Genomic DNA, 22,729 nt, shown 5'->3' with positions numbered 1-22,729 from the left:
GCTTCCCTGTCTTATCAAAAATAGTTCCAATTTTCCTTCTAAATTGGACTATCTTATTCTTGCTTGTTAGTTGGCTTATGCTGAGTAAATTGTGTTTAACCGCAAAGACATATGCCACATTTGAGAAGGTGACATTCCCATTTGTTAAAGTACCAAAGCCCTTTGTGTAACCCAACTAATTATCTCCATACGAAACAACTGGACCATCCTTTTCTTGATAGTCCATTAGCAGGGACTTACTTCCGGTCATATGTCTCGAACAACCACTATCGAGATACTAGATTTGCTTGTTTTGAATGCCCTGCATAGTAGCTAAGAGATTAGTTCTTTTTGGGAACCCATCCAAGGATGGGTTCAGGACGAGTCATCTTAGATGCTTTCTTCCTTGATGCTTGGTTGATTTGAGGGGTAGCAGCATTGGGGTTCATAACATTTGTACATTGATGGGACAAGTGAGTTTTGCTGCCACATTTGTAGCATTTTCTCACTTTTGGTCTCGATAGCTGGTTAGCAGTAGATGTACTGGGTGACTTGTTCTACTGTTGGCTTTGAGTAACAGCCAATAGCAACTGTTCGAGCTTCACAGTCAGTATCTCAGCAATAGATGTTTCAGTGTTTGACTCTACTGCTTTAGCTTTTCCCTTATCAGCAGCTTTTGGCTTGGAACCAGTACCATTCGTGTGGTTTACTGCCTTCCTTTTGGGTTTTGACTTAACAGTGTGGGAAGTTACTAGCTTGTCTTCTGTTGCTCTTTACCAGCTGAAATCACTTTAGACTTACCAGCATCACGATTTGTTAGTTCGTCTTCAGTTACTGGTTGGCCAGCAGGAACAACAGCAGTAGGCTCAACATTGAGGCAGCTAGAAGGATTAACTGATTTTAGATTTCTCTTGTTATTTTCAGTTATCTCCTTCTTGATTTGTCTCACTTTGGGAGTCATATAGTAAATGTTTGAGGGGTCAGTAGTTTCATCAATTGAAGCACTGATTTCCTTAGCCTTGACTTCACTCTCCAAAATTTCTTTCATGGACAGTGGTGGGGTCTCTGTAGGTCTGACAAACTTATTGGTTAAGACCTTTTTACCCTTGACTTTCTTAGCAAAAGTATTTGGTAAGATGGCTTCAGGATCAGTTTCAAGAATGGAGTCTATAAAAGCAACTTCTGCAAGAGCAGCAGTAGCAGCATAGTCACCAGTAAAAAAAGCTTCAACTTAGGTAGGCACCTGCTCATTTACACATTTAGCTGCGAGCAGATGTACATAATGAAGCAACAACCTTTTTGATATCGACTAAAAAGTCACGTTTTCACCCCGGTATTAAGGCCCAAAAACAAGAAAGATTCAAACTTTGTTGGCAAAATACCCACTTCATCGGTTAGAATTGAAGAACAAGTAATTACTAATACGGTGCAAAAAGAATCAAGAGAATCGGAGCTAAAACAAAGATTCTAGAGCAAAAACGGTGAAAGACAAGAAATCAAGTTACGATCCAGGGAAATCATGCTGACCAGGCCAGCAAACGGCCTGCCATACGGCTTGCCAAACATCCTGCCAGTATGGCAAACGGCTTGCCAAACGTTCAGATCAAACGGGCTCGATAAACGGCTTGCCTTAGCAAACGGCCTCCAAAAACGGCCTGCCAAACGGCCTGCCAGCCGTTTGCAGGAAAAAATCTTGTCTATTTAAAGGGTCTTTGTCATACATTCCAACACACACTTTAATTCACTTCTTTCTCTCTCTTGTACAATATTAGTCATACTCTCAAGGCCTTCGACCCTGTGCGGGAAACCTAGTACCCGAAGAAGAACGCCGAAGATTGTATTAGGAGCGGTCTGGAGTCTTGAAGTTGCCACTTTTGTATTCAGAACTCATTTAATCTACTCGTACTTCTATCCCTTATCTTTATATAAATTCTTCTATCATTATGTTATGTGATACTGTTGCCATGATTAGCGAGTAGTTATCTTTAGTGTATGCTATGATGTAAGCAGTTATAATGATGAAATAATATTACGGTCTATGTATGCTGTTGAAATACTTTCCGATTATGCTTTAAACTCAATCTCTTTTCCAACTAATAGAACGTAGTTATTGGCTATGTTATTGGGAAGTCGCGAACCTCGATTCAGAGTACACTATCTGTGTCACCCCTTGGTAAGAGAAGTATATCGGATACAACATAAGATCGACTAAGGCACACCGATTGTAGTAAGTCTATCAAGCATTGGATTCCGACTGAGTACTCTTTCGTAGTGAAACATCTGACTAGACCCTTAGTAAATTGCCGGTCCCACACCATGCTAGTGTAGTCACCAAGTATATAAACTTCGTACGTGCATGTTGAAGCACATCGGTTGTTCTAAGCTGTAACTCTGCTAAGTAAGGCCATGGAACCCGGTTAGTGTTGACTAGTACACTGCACCATAACGCGGTCTCAAGTATTGCACCCCGCTTGAGAGATTTTAAGTTAATTAAGGAACTGTTTGTTTAGACACATAAAGGATTGGACCGTTAGGATAACCGAACGTGTTCATGGAAGTCAACTTGACTTGGCCATGGTGTTCTTTATGGTTGAACTCTTTTTAAGGGCCTAACTATCTTTTAAAACCAATCATTAACGAAAGCATTGAAACACATCACGTCTCTCGGATATGGTAAACCATGTATTCTATTATACTTAAGAAAGTTTAGACTATTGCGAAATGTGAATACGTCACCCAACCGAGTCGCTCAATTGGATGATCCATCTGAACATGTATGCCTGTAGTTAGACTGCACGGGCGTCGGGGGTAAGGGACATTGCTGTCTTTTCAGAATCTTCAAGCCTAACACAGTACTAAGTGACATGTCTTATGACAGGGGTGTTTAGGACCAGTGTAATGAATACAAGGCCTCTGCCTATTCATGAGCCATCATTCCATAATCTCGGCAGAATAACCGATGAAGTCATAGTATGCACTCACTTTAACCTTATCTGAATTACGAATTTTATCGCATTTACTTTATCTGTCTTATAAATTAGAAAATCCCAAAATTAAGTAACCACTACTCCTTCCTAACTATCTTAGGCTTAAATATAGGTTCGATTCTACTGATATCTCAAAAATACGACTCTAGGTCATACTTCCTTTACTCATACTAAGGAGTAGTACGATTTAGGCCCCGCTAAATATAAATTTAAAACAATACCTTCCCCCCTGAGTGGCTGATCCTGGCGCCCCGCGCCCCGACGACACCGCGCGAATAAAAACTGTCCGTTTCGGCCATATCACGGGGGAGTATAAGTTTTTAGTGCCGCTGCCGAGGAACAGGTATCAGGCAATACTCAATACTGCTCTCTATCAAACTTATTCGCAAGCATTTGGTGGTGTCTAAGAAAGACAATTATACACGGACTTAGTTGTTGGATTTTCCGAACAGTCGCCAATTATATTGGGACCAAAAGGATCCTGCCTCTCCGTAGTCGGCCTGGCCACTTGGTTTGTTGAATAGTTCGTGTGGAGCTCTGTTACCGAAATACCAGGGAATCAGTAGCCAGAACCAAAAACATATTCAACCTAGGATAGTTAGTTAATTAAATTAGATTACTTAAATTAGCTTACCTTAGATTACTTTAGAAATTTAGTTTATTTGCTAAAAATTAAAAACAAAAAGGCATACCCAGTGTATGACCCAAACCCGATCTAGACCAGGGCCGTTGTTATTCGTACCTGATCCAGACGCAATAATTTCTAAAGCAAGTAAGGAAGCACGAATCAGAAATCGAATGGCGTTACACGTTACTTTAGCAGAAAATACCAAACCCTCGATTGAAGGTCGAGGAGGACCGATCAGATTTCCAGAGATCCAAGGATACTCGTTCAAGTTAAAACATCACATCATCCAGCTCATCCATAATAGCTGTCAGTTTCATGGATTACCGAATGACGATCCTAATTCTCACCTTGATAAATTCATATCTCTTTCGAACTCCTACAAACAGCCAGGGATAGGACAAGATATAGTCCGGCTATACTTGTTCCCCTATTCTCTCACTCATCATGCTCAAACTTGGTTCGAAGGACTAGAAAAAGATTTCATCACGTCATGGATGGAGATGGCTACTAAATTCCTAACCAAATATTTCCCTCATTCTAAACAAACCAAACTAAAGAATGACATCATTAACTTCAAACAAAGTTATGATGAATCTCTTTACACTGCATGGGAGCGATTCAAAACCCTGCTGAAGAAATGCCCTAATAACTAGTTAGAATGGTCAGCCCAAATCTGTACCTTCTAAAATGGTCTTACAGTAAATCATAGGACGACGATCGATGCAGCAGCTCAAGGGAATCTGATGAACCAAACCGCAGACGAAGCATGGGAATTACTCGAGAACATGACAATGCATCATCATGACTGGAACAGTGTTGAAACAACTTCATCATGTGCCCCACTCTCTGCACTCAACAATCAAATGGAGCCCATCAAATCCCTCATGGATAAGATGGAATCTCTTGCTAAACAACTCAGAGAATTGAAGACGCAACCACAGCAGGTCAACCAAGCTCAGGCTTGTGTTAATTGTACCAACCCGCAACCTACTGAAGAATATCAAGTTGAGTACGAAAACCCTGACGGTTCAGTCTGTTACGTCCAATTCCCAGCTCGTCCACTAAATCCCAGATTCAATCAACAACCTAGGGTTAATCAATTTCAGCGAAGAAATCAACCTTTTCGCTATCGCTATCCACTTTATCCAGCCCAACAATCTCAATTGACCTACGATCAACTACTTCCACTCACTGGTACCCCAGTTGAGGAAAATTCCCCTACCACCCAGATTACGAAAGCAACTAACCCCACTCTCGGAGCTGATGATCAGTTGACTCGGTTCATTCAAGGACAACAACAGCTAAATCAGAGAACTGTAGCCAGACAAGATCAGACGAAGATACTAATGAGAAATCAATTGGCTCTACTCAAAAGTCTGGAAACGCAGCTTGGACAGTTATCACAACGCCTTGAAACCCGACCGCGGGGAAGGTTACCAAGTAATACTATCCAAAATCCCCACATAGAATAAGCAAAGCAAATGAATTCCGTAATCCCAGAGGAAGAACCACGGAGAAGGTCAGCCAGGCTCAAGAACAAATCGACATATACTCAGAAGCTGACCCTGGAAACTCCAGTTCGTGTACCCTATCCTGGGAGGCTACAAGAAGAACCATCAAAGCTTGAGTCCTTCAAACTTGATGGAACGTTCCTAGACACTATGTCCAAAGTTCCCAACCAGAAGAGATACATCCGAAGGCTTCTTTCTACAGAGGAGAGGATACCAGATTCTAACAAAATTCCACTGAGTGAAGAATGCCCTGCATTACTCAAGAACTCTCTACCACCGAAGCTAGGAGATACAGGCCGATTCGTTTTCCTGTGTTCAATCTACCAATCTGGAACCATTCATGTTCTAACATATTTAGGAGCAAGTATCAACCTAATCCCCTACTCTCTCTACAAGAGATTAGAGTTAGGAGACTTGTCGCCAACTAAAATAACAATCCAACTTGCCGATCACACCATTCGATATCCTAAGGGCATAGTTGAGAACGTCTTGGTGAAAGTTGACAAATTCTTGTATCCTACGGATTTTGTAGTAATGGATATTAAGGAAGACCTACACACACCAGTAGTGTTAGGAAGACCTTTCATGAATACGGCTAGGACTGTCATTGATGTGAACAATTAAACCTTGATCTTACAATCACATGGGGAGAGCGTTACCTTCAAAATTGACCGACCAACCGATCTTTCTGGACATGCAGAGATGTTTGTTATTTCCACCAGACGAATCACTTCCGATGACGAGTCTTCACCACCAGCCGATGATATCGAGATGGGTGTCGAATCACAGTCTGTAAACGACCCAGAAATGGAAGAAGAGGATCCCAGCGAAGAAATAGAGGAAGAGGAGGAATCTGAAGAGGAAGAGGAAATGGAAGACGTAAAAGAAATTGCGACAATACCCGCTCCAAGCATTGAGCATCATGAAGAAATAATGACGCTTGAGACGGAAGATCACAGTTTAATCATTCGCTTCAAGAAGAAGACGGACAAAGCTGAGGTTAAGGATATAGAAATTGATCCTGCAAGTATCAAAGTGGAGAATCAGAATACTGAAGAAACCCGTTCATCAGACGCATCCTCAGAAGAAAAATACACCGATGATGACGAGGTAGAGTGACATGAAGACATTCTGAATAACTCACACTCTCCAACCGAACCAGATCAAGGGGAGCCGGACTCTTCTACACATCAGATTCTGGTTATATCCACACATGCAGACATGATAACCTTCATCAATGATACCGATGAATTTGAAGATATTCTCAAAGCCATCGGAAAATCAACCATTGATTTTTCGCTATGCTTAACAGAATGAATTATGGCTATCCAAGAAGAATACAACCTCTATCTCTGAAGAGAAGACAATGATGTTGAAATGCTAGAAGAACGCATTCAAGACTTTATTAATTTTCTTCATGATCATATCTACCAGGAAGAAAGGTAACGAGAGCACAAATCAGTGGTTCACACTATTCTTGAGACAAGATTTTGTCGAGATCAGAAGATCATTTACTCTAAGGTTTATAACGCCTTAGCCGGATCTGCACTTCCGTTCTCACGAAACCAACGAGCACTACTGACTCTCATCCGGAAGCATATGGATCTATCACTCTGATTTGCAAATGATCGAGGATATTCACAGCTTTTTCGCTCTCTTGGAAAGAGATAATTTCGAAAGCACACCAGACAGACTAGTGATTTACGTAACAATTGATCACTATGCTGATCTGATTATCAAAGAGTTACCAGATGCTGTTACGGAGGAAGTAAGGCTAAACAATCCGTTCTCTCATCTTGAACCAGATCGAGTCAACATTACCACCTATGTTACAAAGCAGATATCACGTATCTTCCACGAATCCACAGATCCTAGTTTCACATTTAAAGCTGGATGTCGGGAGATATACTCAAAGACGGTGACATTAATGCTTGGGTCAGGATTGCTGTTCACTTCTTTTCGGCTTCATCTCTTAACAAATCTGTGCAAAGCTACCGACTCTTACTGTGGAGATCATCGTTCCGAAGACTTCGAGATTCTAAAGATACATTTTCTAACATTATTTGAAGACCTCCGAATTGAGCATCCCATCAGAGAAACAATCACCACCAACAGTGCTTCAATGATTGACATTCATGGGTCAACCAGCAGAGCCGTGGATCATATTCTCATCGGACTTCAAGACTTATCAAGAGCCGAAATGGCGCACTACTTATCTTTCAGAAGATCTTCAAGAGAAGTATCGGATCTTCTACCACTATTGGTCCGGCACTTTCTCAGGATTTACCCGCCAAGACTCACATTCCCTCAAGGAGACCAAGATCACAACCATCAGCTTATCACTAAGTGTGGGATAACACCAAATTAAAACACTAGACAAATACTCCCAAATCTTCAACTAAAACTCCTAAGTGTGGGATACACTAGGAACGTTGAGGACAATGTTCGTCTAAGTGTGGGATGTTGGTATAATCTTTTTATGCTATATTAAAATAACCTATTACGAAGATTCCAAGTCCTCAAGCCAAATTTCAAAATTTTTGCAAAAGAAAGCCTTTTCGAAAAAGTATTTTTGAAAACCTAAAACGTTTGTCAATAAAAATAAGGCTTAAGTAAGGTGGAAATCTTGTTAGGTTGAACCAAATCTCTAATAGAGCATTGCATGACTAAGGCATTATCGACCTAAATTGATTATGGTGAGGCACCTCAAATAAGACCGGAATTCATCTTTAATGTCTCACTATTTTTCGTTGAGAGTGCCGATGTTTGTGCTCAGAATCAGAACTTGCTTTAGATCTGCATCTCCAAGCAGCGAAACGTGATTCGGTTATAATCAAAAGAGCTAGCCATTTGTCAAAAATAAGCCTTCCGTACCTCCACTACTTCTACTCCACCACCACATCCACATCACCTTTACTATTACTCGAAAAATTCAGAAAACGAGATTCCTTCCGAAAACCCGATGTTATAAACCTCTCAAGTATCATGGCAAAGGTCTTGAAAAAGTTTACCGGCAAAAAGTTTCTCAAGATGAAGTCTCCAAAAAAAAATATATTATATTTCAAAGTTCTGAAAAAAGGAGCAGAGCTTAATTAGAGAAATGCCGAAGAAAAACTTGACCGAAAATGATTATCAAATGAAGAAAAGTTCAAAAGTGCTTCTCAAAATACTTCAGCACTCCTATCTATCCGAATAAAAGTCTGTATAAAGAATACATTAACCTTTTTATCTCACACCTCAAAAACAACTTCACTACCACTTCAAAATTCCTTCTCCATCATTGACAAATGACCTATAAAGCTGAGATTACTACCGTTCTCGCATTAGCAGCAAGGATTTGAGTCTTTATCAAGCCTATGATGATGGGTGCAGCATGAATGGCTATGAGTGTATTCATTTCTTAGATCTAAAGGGAACCCTAAACACTTGAGTGATTTGAGTGACCCGTGAAAGCTAGCCAATGTCATGTAACCTCCTCGCATGCTTGCAGAGATAGTTTCAATCATAACATGGATGACTCACCTTATCTTTTTTGCTCTTATAATAAAAGCAAACCGCTTAGGCTATTAGAAAAGAAACTCCGAAAAGATTCTTAAGGAAATGAGAGTTTTCTTGAGGACAAGCAAAGTCTAAGTGTGGGATATTTGATATCAGCTAAAAAGTCACGTTTTCACACTGGTATTAAGGCCCAAAAACAAGAAAGATTCAAACTTTGTCATAGAAAAATACCCTCTTCGTCGGTTAGAATTGAAGAAAAAGTAATTACGAAGACGGTGCAAAAAGAATCAAGAGAATCGGAGCTAAAACGAAGATTCCAGAGCGAAAACGGTGAAAGACAAGAAATCAAGTTACGAAATACGGCTTGCCAAATGGCCTGCCATACGGCTTTCCAAATAGCCTGCTAGTATGGTAAACGGCCTGCCAAATGGTCAGATCAAACGGGCTCGATAAACGGCTTGCCTTAGCAAACGGCCTCCAAAAACGGCCTGCCAAACGGCCTGCCAGCCGTTTGCAGGCAAAAATCTTGTCTATTTAAAGGGTCTTTGTCATTCATTCTAACACACACTTCAATTAACTTCTTTCTCTCACTTGTACAATATTAGTCATACTCTCAAGGCCTTCGACTCTGTGCAGAAAACCTAGTTCCCGGAGAAGAACGCCGAAGATTTTATTAGGAGCGATATGGAGTCTTGAAGTTGTCACTTTTGTATTCAGAACTCGTTTAATCTACTGGTACTTCTATCCCTTATCTTTATATAATGTCTTCTATCATTATGTTATGTGATGTTGTTACCATGATTAGCGAGTAGTTATCTTTAGTGTATGCTATGATGTAAGCAGTTATAATGCCAAAATAATATTATGGTCTGTGTATGCTGTTGAAATGCTTTCCGATTATGCTTTAAATTCAATCGCTTTTTCAACTAATAGAACGTAGTTATTGGCTCTGTTATTGGGAAGTCGCGAACCCGATTATGCTTTAAATTCAATCGCTTTTCCAACTAATAGAACGTAGTTATTGGATCTGTTATTGGGAAGTCGCGAACCCCGATTCAGAGTACACTATCTGTGTCACCCCTTGGTAAGAGAAGTCTATCGAATACAATGTAAGATCGACTAAGGCACACCGGTTGTAGTAAGTCTATCAAGCTTTGGAATTCGACTGAGGACTCTTTCGTAGTGAAACATCTGACTAGACCCTTAGTACATTGTCGGTCCCACACCATGCTAGTGTAGTCACCAAGCATATAAACTTCGTACGTGCATGCTGAAGCACAGCGGTTGTTGTAAGCTGTACCTCTCTGCTAAGTAAGGCCATGGAACCCGGTTAGTGTTGACTAGTACACTGCACCATAACGCGGTCTCAAGCATTGCACCCCGCTTGAGGGATTCTTAGTTAATTAAGGAACTGTTTGTTTAGACACATAAAGGATTGGACCGTTAGGATAACTGAACGTGTTCATGGAAGTCAGCTTGACTTGGCCATGGTGTTCTTTATGGTTGAACTCTTTTTAAGGGCCTAACTATCTTTTAAAACCAATCATTAACGAAAGCATTGAAACACATCACGTCTCTCGGATATGGTAAACCATGTATTCTATTATACTTAAGAAATTTTAGACTATTGTGGAATTTTAATACGTCACCCAACTGAGTCGCTCAATTGGATGAGCCGTCTAAACGTGTATGCCTGTAGTCAGACTGCATGGGCGTCGGGGGTAAGGGACGTTGCTGTCTATTCAGAATCTTCAAGCCTAACGCAGTACCCAGTGACATGTCTTATGACAGGGGCGTTTAGGACCAGTGTAATGAATACAAGGCCTCTGCCTATTCATGAGCCATCATTCCATAATTTCGGCAGAATAACTGATGAAGTCATCGTATGCACTCACTTTAACCTTATCTGAATTACGTATTTTATCGCATTTACTTTATCTGTCTTATAAATTAGAAAATCCCAAAATTAAGTAACCACTACTCCTTCCTAACTATCTTAGGCTTAAATATAGGTTCGATTCTACTGATATCTCAAAATACGAATCTAGGTCATACTTCCATTACTCATACTAAGGAGTAGTACGATTTATGCCTCGCTAAATATAAATTTAAAACAGTACCTTCCCCCCTGAGTGGCTGATCCTGGCCCGCAGCGGCCCGGCGACACCGCACGAATAATAACCGTCCATTTCGGACATATCACTTTTTCAGATCGTTTAGCTAGTTCTTGACATCTGCTGCCTCAACGTGAAGAGATTTTAAAGCAAAATTTTGTTTTTTAAGTTTTGAAATTTCATCTTCCAAGATTTTAATTTCATCATTTTTTCCTTTAAGTTTTTCAATTAAAGATTTGTGATGTCGTGCGAGGTGTACGTGAAATAATATATATTTTTGATACGAAAACCGATACAGATTACACAAGTTTTAATTATTTATTTACAGATGAGATATACCTAAACCTTGCTACAACACTATAGGCAGTGTACCTAATCGTAGAGTAGTATAGTTTTTAGTAAGTCCGGTTCCTTTCACAGGGAGACGACTTATTTTACACTATATTTTAAACAACTATATTTGTACAAAATATATATTTTTATATATAATAATAATATAAAAGGGGGTTTACCGTTTAATGACCGGTTTGTCGATTTTAAAACTTTAGTCGCAGTTAAAACCTAATGTAAAATATTAAAAATAAATACAACTTAATTTAAAGCGTAAAGTAAATAACGATAATGAAATTGCGATAAATAAAAGTGCGATGAAATAAAATACGATAATTAAAAAGTGCGTTAATTAGAAGTGCAATTAAATATGAAAATAAAAGAATTATGCTTATTTAAACTTCCGTAATCATGATGTTTGACGTGTTGATTTTTAGTTTTATGCCCATGGGTTAATTATTCTTTGTCCTGGATTATTTAATATGTCCGTCTGGTTTTTGTCCATAACAGTCCATCAGTCATAAATATAAAATGCGAGTGTCCTCGTCAAATTATCCTTATACCCGAAGTCAAATATTCCAACTAATTGGGGACATAAACTGTAACAAGGTTTTAATACTTTGTTTAATAATTACACCAGGATATCGACTGCGTGTAACCCAAGGTTTTAATACTTTGTTAACAATTACGCCAAGTGTCCTTATACATAATTTCACCCCTGTTTTAATAAGTCCATAGACTATTAATCCATTCCCGTGTCCGGTTAAATGAACGATTATTCGTACATATAAATATACCACCTATCGTGTCCGATTGAGTGTATATGGTTATTTATAGGTATGTCCAATTGTAAATCTTTATATTAAAATTAACAAACTATCATTTAGTTAAACAAATATAAAGCCCATTAATAGCCCATAGTCTAATTTCCACAAGTGTCGTTCTTTTGTCCAAACCCCAATTATGGTACAAAGCCCAATTACCCAATTTTAATATTTTTATCCCCACATCATGATTACTTCGTTTTAAATAAGCATAATAATAACTTAAGTACGAGACATTAATTTAAAAAGGAGAACATAGCTTACATTGATTATTTATCGCGTAGTGTTACACGGACAGAGTTCCGACTTTAAAACCCGTAAAATAACCTTTGCATAACCCAAAACTAATCTAATATAAAACTACCCTATACTATTATATATATATATATATATATATATATATATATATATATATATATATATATATATATATATATATATATATATATATTATTAGAGGAGTATTATTATTATTATGTTTTTAACTCGTCGAATAAGCTGGCTATTTATAGGACCTGACCAACTTTTTCGGGCCATGCGATCGCATGGGATATGTGCCTTCTGGCCATGCGATCGCATGGCCAGCTGGATCCAGCCACATTTGCTTGTTTTCTTCTTTGTCGACATAATATATAAATATATATAATATATATATAATTTATATAATTATATATATATATTATATTATATTCTTGTGCATAGTAGACTTGTAATTTTTGGTCCGTTGCGTCGGGCGTTGATAGTTGGCTCAGGTCCCGGTTCCGGATTTTCGAACGTCCTTTCGTATAATTTAATATCTTGTACTTTGCATTCCGAAACTTGTACTTTTGTCATTTTTTAGACGTTTCTCATCAATAAATTGAACCACTTGGATTGTATCTTGTACATTTGAGCTTTTTGGTCATTTGCGTCTTCAAATCGTCGTTTTCGCCTTTTGTCTTCGCACTTATTTAATATAAATGATTACAACTTAAAATAGGACAATTATGACTAAATAATTTACATATTGGGGGGATATTGCTACTAAATATATGTTCATTTGGAGCACTATCAAGTATCCCCACACTTGAACGTTGCTTGTCCTCAAGCAATATATAACTTGAAATAAAATCACACTTCACTCGAATCACTTTTTTTATTCTCACACTTTATACATCAGTGATTTTAATACAGCGGTATAAAAATGATAGTAATGATGTGGTTTACAGTCCCACATGACTATGAAAATTTAGATCCTTTAAGGAAATTGGATCTTTATGAAAACATTTGATCTTTTGAAAATTCAATCTAGCTTTTACTCTAGATAAGTTTTCCGGAATAACCCGTCACCGGTGTTTGCAAATTATTTTTGTGGGTTTCATATTTGAAAATTTTAGCTCAACATTTGCGGTTTTGTGTCACCCACTTGCTAACCTTGTATTAGGAAAGCAACACGTCCAGTTTACTTGCTCCGTATATTACCTTTCGATAAACTACCGTCCGGTTGTAAAGGAAAGCGATGAATAAGAAACTGTTAAGGCAATGTCTAATGACATGCATTTGTTCATGGTCTATGACGTGTCGGATGCAATTACTATCCTTTGTAGGAGCAATAGTAAAGCTCACCCTTATAATTTTCCGGTCTGGCACAAGGTCCTGTCTTTGACCATGCTATGCAACCACCGTTCTTACGGTTGACACCCGATTTGGTTCAGGTGACCTAATGAATTCCAGGTGAATTCCTAGGATTTTACGTTCAATGGTAATGAACGCATTGAAAATGGGTTTTCAGAAAACAAATCGGTTTGTAATTTTGATCAAAATATTTTCTCGTTCAAGCTCGAGTTTAGATATCATCGAATTCCATGAGTTTGTAATTCTCAATCTTTAAGGTCAATCTCAAGGATTGAGTAATATCAGGCTTAAAAGCTGATTTTTAATCTTTAAGGAGATTATCCTTTCTGGGGGTCTGATTCATTAGTCTTATCAAGCTAATTTGCACGGTGCCCTCCCCATTTTACGAGAGAGATCCTCTCATGGTTAGGATAAGTCTGACCACTTGGCGACCCTGTTTGATGCTGAGGTCCGTGGATTTTCTGCTGATTTTAGAGATGACTTTTCTAGATTTTTCGTCAACCTACAGCTGGTCTGGACGACAACTTCATGACCTAAATCAAGAAGCGCGTTTCTTTTTCGGAAGACTTTACTTCCTTTTAATGATGGAATTGATTCATCGTGTAGATCCATCTTTCTTACAATAAATCGGGTAAACCAGTTAATTTAGTCCAAAATAAAAGCACCTGCAATAACTTTACAAAAACATGTGATAGATAGTTTTTAATTGAATAACTTGGTACATTCTCCCCACACTTAGTTTCTTTCTTTGCCTTTTTATTCTAATTTATTCCATTTTAAATGAATTCAAGCATTTTAGGGTGTTTCTCAATTTATGTCCTTTCCGAGGTAACGATAATTTCGGCATTAACACCTAGTTTTATCGTTCATAAATATGTATAAACATGATTTTGAATTCATTTAGTTGAAAATTTTTAAAATTTTCACAATATTTAGAAAATAAGCCAAGTATAAACCCGAGAGAATTTATAACCCTTCCCCACACTTGAGATCATGCAATGCCCTCATTTGCATGAAATCAGACTCTAATTATAAATTCATGAGGGTGATTAGTGTAGAAAAGTGATTGAAAATACCCAGTTTGTAATTACAAAGCTCGTCGAATGATAGATGGTGCGCCTCATCGTTCATTCCTTCTTGTTTTTTCACCCATGTTTTTCTTCAAAAATGGTTGCTTTTCTGAACTGTTTGCTAATTTTTAAAAATAGGTCTTTTACCCTAACTCATCATGCATTTTTATTAACGAGTTATGCACTAACCCGAACCCCTAATTTAATGTTAAGTGGGGTTAGACTTCCCCACACTTAGCTGACGACATGTGAAGTCGGTAGAATAAGTTCCACGAATTAGAATAGTGAGCCAGTTATTTACATCTCGGGTGGTATAAAATATATCAATGGGTTTAAAGTTTAGACCCACCCGATCGTCACTACTTAATTCTTTTTTAAGTGTAGCTTTTAGTAAATGGATATGTCTCTTTTCTGGTTTTTGGTCAAATGGATCTATATACACCGACATACATATTTCTATAGGGTGGATAATTCCTAACATTTCCTTTCGTTTATTCTCGGGATCAAAGTTTTCACCTCTATTACCCAATTGGGTGAAATTCAAGGTGTCAATATCTATTACAGCTTGTAGTTCATCTTTTTTAGATGACTCATCTATTGAGAATATTGGGTTGGAAGGTTGTAGAATGGTGAATTTCGGGATCAAAGCAAATTCTTCTTCATTAATCGGTCCCACCATTTTGGTCTCGGGGGTAAAATTTTCAACGTTATCATTTTTCCAAGAGTACCAATTTGTCACCCTTACTTCTTCTTCTTCATCCATTGAAGGATCATTGATTTCGTCGGTAGAGGCTAAAGTGTCGATATGTTGTGAAATTGGTAAAGCTGAATAAAAAGTATCATCGGGATAATTGGTGATTTCGGAGCTCTCGAATTCATCAAAATTCGATGATATGAGATTTTCTTGCACACGACTCCTCAGATCAACAGGTGTGTAATCTGATAGAGTTTCAGCTTGCCGATTTACAAACTCTCTCATTTGTTCATTTTGAGCATCAAGTTCTTCGAGTTTGATTTTCATATTGTCTAAAAGATTTTCAGACACATAATTCTCCTCGTCTTCTGGTTGTTGAGTTTAGATATATTCTTGGGAATAATCCCAATTTGAATTGTATTCTTCATAATCATTCCATTCAGGTTCTATGGGTGCATAATTTTCCATAGGAACGTAATAATAACATTCCCATGTTGAGTGATAATCTCCACAGATTTCACAACCAGTTATTGTTTCGTCATTCGTGATCCAAGATTGACCGAACGAATTGTCATCAACACCCGTTTGAGAGTATTGATTTAATTGATTTTGGATATCAAAAAGAGTTTCCATAGCCTTGTTTTCAAAATTTTCCATTTTATTGCGATGGTCAAATTTTAGCTACAATGTGGTGCATTCACTAATTATCCTATTAGTTATAAAACTAAAAATTATATAAGTTATCAAATTAATAGACTTTTCTGATTTTGCCCACGTTTCGAATAGCCAATAGATGCAGCAGGGAGCCAGAACCCTTTAAATCGGAAACTCACAACTCAGCCACTAACAAATCCAACTATTACTACGAACCAGAAAATTTGGATGTCTATCAATTTAACCGCTTAAAATAATTTTTTGTTTTTGAAATTTTAGAGAAGAAATAGAAAATTCTTTGTCCTAAAAACTAGATCGTCGAGAAATAAGAAAGAAAAAGAAGCGCGTTGAAAAACGTCGAAAAATAAAAGTTTGAAAAATGTGACAACCCGGAAATTTCCAACCAAATTTAAACTTTAATCTTTATATGTTTCTGACACGATAAGCAATATTTGTTAAGTTAAATTGAAAGAATTTTAAACTATGTTCATACATTCATTCAACCTCGACCAAGTTCCAACGATTCACGAACCATTAAACAAATATGATTATATATGTATATGTGTATATATATTATAACTTGAAACGTAAACAAAATATTAGATTAAATACTTTATATGATTGTATCTGTTTCAAAATGTTTATCAATGGAATTAGAAGATAAGATCAAATGATTGAATTATCAGATATATTGAATTATGATTACAAGTCTCTGTTGAAAGGCCCACGTTGATTTGAGAAATCTTTCCATTTTAACAATATTCGGAAAATGGTAAAGTGATTTATAAATAAGAACAAATTGTCAATCATTGAGAACTAGACAAAGGATAGTGGAAGATTGAATCTCATAAAGACTCGATTGATCTATTTAGTTTCAAATGTACAAAAACGTTTTCAGTTTAAAAAGAACTTTATTATTAAAACGTATATAACTTTTATAAATATCTAGAACCACTTTTGACAACTCATTACTTAACTAGTATGATAAAGATAACGATATTTATATTTTATTTTATTAAATATATATAACGATTTAAATTAATATTATATATATTTATACGCGTATTATACGTACACAGTTTTATACTTTTACTATACTTAAACTCTACCTTTACTTTATTTTTACTTTACTTTAACTTTAATAATTCACTTTAATCATTCATACTTTAATAATTCACTTTAATAATTCATACTTTAATAATTTACTTTAATAATTCATACTTTAATAATTCACTTTAATAATTCATACTTTAATAATTCACTTTAATAATTCATACTTTAATAATTCAAAAATCTATTATAAATAGAATTCAATAGGTTTCATTATTTCATAGAAACTTGAAAATATTTTTCTCTAAACTCTCTCAATCGATTTACATATATATATATTTACTCCGTATTATTTCAAGATATTTTTAGTATACATAAAATATTATGACGGAGTACTGTCCGAGTGATTTCGAAATTATTTTTCGAGTAGGATAGGATTAAGGAAATTATAGGTTATAGCTATGGAGGTGATTGAGTATGGTTCATGGGTATGCTCGTGAGGTCAATATAGTGTTTATCATTTCCGTTGCGTCTACGTACCTTTCCTGCAACATTGAATCTCAATAATGATACGTGAGTACTCATAATTTAACTTTTACATACTAATAGTGTATCCCTGACTAGTGCTTGAGTATTTAGGATTATTCATGCTTGTACTTTTGATATTGCCCTTAGACAAGTTAGGTTGAATATTGAATTAGTTACACTTGCGGTTGAGATAAGGTATAAGATATGCATGTCCTTGGAAAGCTAGCGAAAAATTAAGAACTTTTCCTTTAGATATCGAATGGTTTCGATGAACGGATTAGAAGTTATAATCAATTGAATTTTCGATATTTTTATTAAAAATGATTATTATTATCGTCGTTTTTATCGTCGTTCTAGTTTTATCGTATTATTATCATTATTATTATCTTTATCAATAAAAGGGATTTATCATTAAAAATTGTTATTTTTTTATTATTATTACTATCGTTATTATCGTTAAAGTTATAATTAGTATTACTATTATTATCCAATTATTATTATTATTATTATATTATTATTATTATTATTATTATTATTATTATTATTATTATTATTATTATTATTATTATTATTATTATTATTAGTATTAGTATTATTATTATCATTATTAATATATATATCATTATTTAAAAATGGTTATTGTTATTGTTATTATTATTATTACTGTATTATCATTAAGATAATTATTAGTATTATCGTTAATAATGTTATAGTAACTATCATTATTAATATTAGTGTAATTAAAATAAATATTTGTAACACCTAATTATTTTGATTACTATTATTATCATTATTATGAACACGATATAAAAGATGATTAAAAGCTATTAAACGAAACGATTAGGAAATAATGAGTAAGAGTATCATGATGAAATTAAAATATTATAAGATATTGAATTAGATAAAATTATCGTTCTTATTATTTTTATCATTACTATTATTATTAAAAGTATCGTTAGTATTAAAACTATCATTTTAATAAAAATTATCATTTTAATAGAAATGTCATTGTTACTATAAAATATCATTATTATTATTATTTTAAATAGAATTATTATTTTAAAGATAATATTAAAAATTATCGTAAATATTAAAGTTATCATAATTAGAATTATCGTTTTATCATAATGTCATCTTAGTAATTATAAATATTGATATTTTTATAATAATAATTATTATTACAAAATAATACAACTTTTACTTACTATCATTATAGATATTATTTTATCAAATAAATATGTGATACAAACATATTTTACTACGTGTAATAATTTACTTTAATAATACCTATCATATTATCTTTATGATATTAAATGAACCCTATAAATTTTATTACTTAATATATATAAAAGTATATTTTATTACATAAATTTAATATAGAATTTTATCTATTAATAAATAAATTATATTATTACTCTAATAAATCTTTTAAAAATATTTAAAAATATAAAACGACGATATTTAAACTATATATTAATCATGTATAGATTTTTGGAAATTTTTTTGAGTCAAATTTACTTTTGTTGACTTTTGCATATTAGTCTCGAGCATTAGGATTGTGGTACACTATGACTTGACCTAATTTGTTAGACAAATATTGACCAACACATAATTATATATAATTAATTTAGGTTCGTGAATCCGAGGCCAACCTTGCACTTGTTCAATGACGTTATATGTATTTTTACTACGAAATACAGTATGGTGAGTTTCATTTGCCTTTTTACCCTTTATATTTTTGGGACTGAGAATACATGCGCTTTTATAAATGTTTGACGAAATAGACACAAGTAATTGAAACTACATTCTATGGTTGAATTATCGAAATCGAATATGCCCCTTTTTTATTAAAGTCTGGTAATCTAAGAATTAGGGAACAGACACCCTAATTGACGCGAATCCTAAAGATAGATCTATTAGGCCTAACAAACCCCATCCAAAGTACCGGATGCTTTAGTACTTCGAAATTATATCATGTCCGAAGGAGGATCCCGGAATGATAGGGGATATTCTTATATGTATCTAGTTAATGTCGGTTACCAGGTGTTCACCATATGAATGATTATTTTTGTCTCTATGCATGGGACGTATATTTATGAGAACTGGAAATGAAATTCTTGTGGTCTATTAAAATGATGGAAATAAATGATTATGATAAACTAATGAACTCACCAACCTTTTGGTTGACACTTTAAAGCATGTTTATTCTCAGGTGTTAAAGAAATCTTCCGTTGTGCATTTGCTCATTTTAAAGATATTACTTGGAGTCTTTCATAGCATATTTCGAAGAACGTTGCATTTGAGTGATTGAGTACATCAAAGATTATTATTAAATTAATTTATAGTTGGATAGTGGATATTATGAAATGGTATGCATGCCTGTCAATTTTCAATGTAAAGAAAGTTTGTCTTTTAAAAACGAATGCAATGTTTGTAAAATGTATCATATAGAGGTCAAATACCTCGCAATGTAATCAACTATTGTGAATCGTTTATAATGTATATGAACGGGTCCTTTCAGTTGGTATCAGAGCGGTGGTCTTAGCGAACCAGTTCTGCATTAGTGTGTCTGACTGATAAGTCGTTAGGATGCATTAGTGAGTCTGGACTTCGACCTTGTCTGCATGTCAAAAGTTTTGCTTATCATTTCTAGTCGGAAATCATCTGCTTATCATCCATAGGAAATTACCTGCTTATCATTATTAGTCTAGACACATCTTGCTACATTAATTGCATGAGTAGTGTATAGACAAAATTCATATCTTAGCGTATCTGCTAAATCATATCTTATCGTATCTGTTACTTAAACTTTGCCTGACATATCCCGCAAATTCCTCTGTAATCTATGAAATCTTTTGATCTCTATATATAGATATCCTATGTAAATAGAATACCACTCGATAGCCGAAAAATCATTTTATATCGAAAATCCTTTATTCAATCGTACGAAATGGAATTTGTCATCAGTTCAAGTCACTCGGATTCTGAAATGGAATCTCACTCAAGCTCCGAAAGCAGTGTGACCGAAATGGATCAACCAATCAGTCATCACCTATTCTGGATGAATTGGGGATGGGTTCGTAGCCTCCTCAATCATTGGAAACAAGAAGAAGGCGATCCTTTCCATCCACCACATTGCCCTCTTGGCGAAGAACCTGAAGCACTTACCGGCGAACCTGTTCGAGACACCATTTTCTCTCTCATTTCCAGGGTATCTCGTCATGATTATATACTACATCAAATTCTAGATTTTATTTATCCGCTCGTTCCGACCAACAATCATCCTGGAATAATAGAAGAAGTCAACGAACTTCGCGCTCGGGTAGTGGCTTTGGAGAATATGGTGTAAAGATTACAAACACCAGCAGCAGCACCAGTACTACCATCATCAACGCCAACAGTACCATTACCACCTCCAACCACAACCGCGTCGTAAACCTCAATTTCACAATCTGTCCCACGAGCATCAACGTCATACGCACCATAGATACCATGGAGTACCAACAACAATAACTGACGAAGTATTAATTCATAACTTCATTGGAGAAACATTCCGCAGTGATTATATAATCTCTAAAGTCTTAGAGATTATCTAATCTAGCCCTAACCATAAATCAGTTAAGCGAACCAAAATGATAGAAGGAAGAGTAGAAACCCTGACAAAAATGGTGTGTGATTAACAAGTTAAAATTGTTTTACCAACAGCATCAACAGTACCATCAACGTCACCAGCATCGTCAGTACAGTCAACATCCGAATCAACAACACCTATAACATCACAAACTCCGTCAGTTCAAGAATCACTGTGGACATCATTACGAATCAATAACGTGTATATTGTATCAACAAGTTATGAAGAATTAACTCATTCCCTCTGAAGAAATTATATATATTATATATATATATATATATATATATATATATATATATATATATTTTGAAATAAAAAAATAAATCTTTCCGTGCTAAGCTATTGTGTGTGAATCTTAACTACTCGGTTAATTCATATTACAAATATGCAATAATGTACGTCCCTCGCCCGCAACTTAACCATCGTTAACTACAATCTCTGTCTCAATTCAACAAGTTCCAATTCCTAATAAATCAAGTATATATTTGATTTTACACTTCATCATTGATGTAACCGAAACTTTTCAGATAACATCATTCGTACTTTGCGAAGTTCACAAGAATTTAACGAAAACCAACATCACATCTCAACAAATAACGAAGTATTGATTCATAATTTCAATATTATTGAAGAAATACTTATGTAACCTCTAAAGCCTTCAAGGAATTATTAAATTCTAGTTCCAACCGTAAATCGAATGAGTTTAATTTAGTATTAACTCATTAAAATCTATGTTACATCTGAGGAGAATATATACATATATATTTTCATAAAGACTGTAATAAAATTCTTATGTACAAAATATTAATTGTGAAAATTTTTTAACGGGTAGGTAATACCCGAGAGAGATATATAAATTCACAATTAATATGTTACATTCTTCGAATCAGATTAAGCAAATTATCAATTATACTTCCTACTTTCACAATAATATACATTCTTTCATAGAAATTAAAACAACCATACTCATTCAAACCCAATTACATATTCTGATTTTAAAATCTCAGAATTCAATTCGAGATATAACCGGTACCATCACTTTTAGATTCCTACAACTTTCAAAGCTATACTTTGACTTAAAAAGTGTGTTAGAACATCAAATGTATACAAACGATTACAATCTGTGTTCAAACCCTTCGAAAATCTTTGAAGACACTTCAAATAATGAGCAATCGAGATGATGATCCAACCACATATTACCCACAGTTATGTACTTAAAAAGCTCTCGAAACCAAAGTCATAATTCAACACATATCTGTGTCAGATCTTTTGGCATTTATTAGCCAAAATAACCTTGCAATTCCTTTGCAAAGTAGCAAATTATATCACAGCTCCAGCAAGACAACTTCGATTTTTTCATTCGGAGTAGCCTTATCATAATTTTGATATATGTGATTACCCTTTTGTTACCGGAGAACCTTTCATATTCTACCACATTAGCAATAAACTTACCAACAACTTCACTGATCTTGGGCATTCCGAAGAATCTTTATATTTATCGAAACCTCATCATTTACTCATCTGCCTCTTGTAACGAGAATTGCCATACGAATCATTGGGAATTAGCAATCAGTATTTTGAAATCTCACAGCATGTTGACGCCAACAGTTATACATA

Source organism: Rutidosis leptorrhynchoides, chromosome 11 (assembly GCF_046630445.1).
Source record: "Rutidosis leptorrhynchoides isolate AG116_Rl617_1_P2 chromosome 11, CSIRO_AGI_Rlap_v1, whole genome shotgun sequence".
Lineage (NCBI taxonomy): Eukaryota > Viridiplantae > Streptophyta > Magnoliopsida > Asterales > Asteraceae > Rutidosis > Rutidosis leptorrhynchoides.
Note: the sequence above shows the minus strand (reverse complement) of the source record.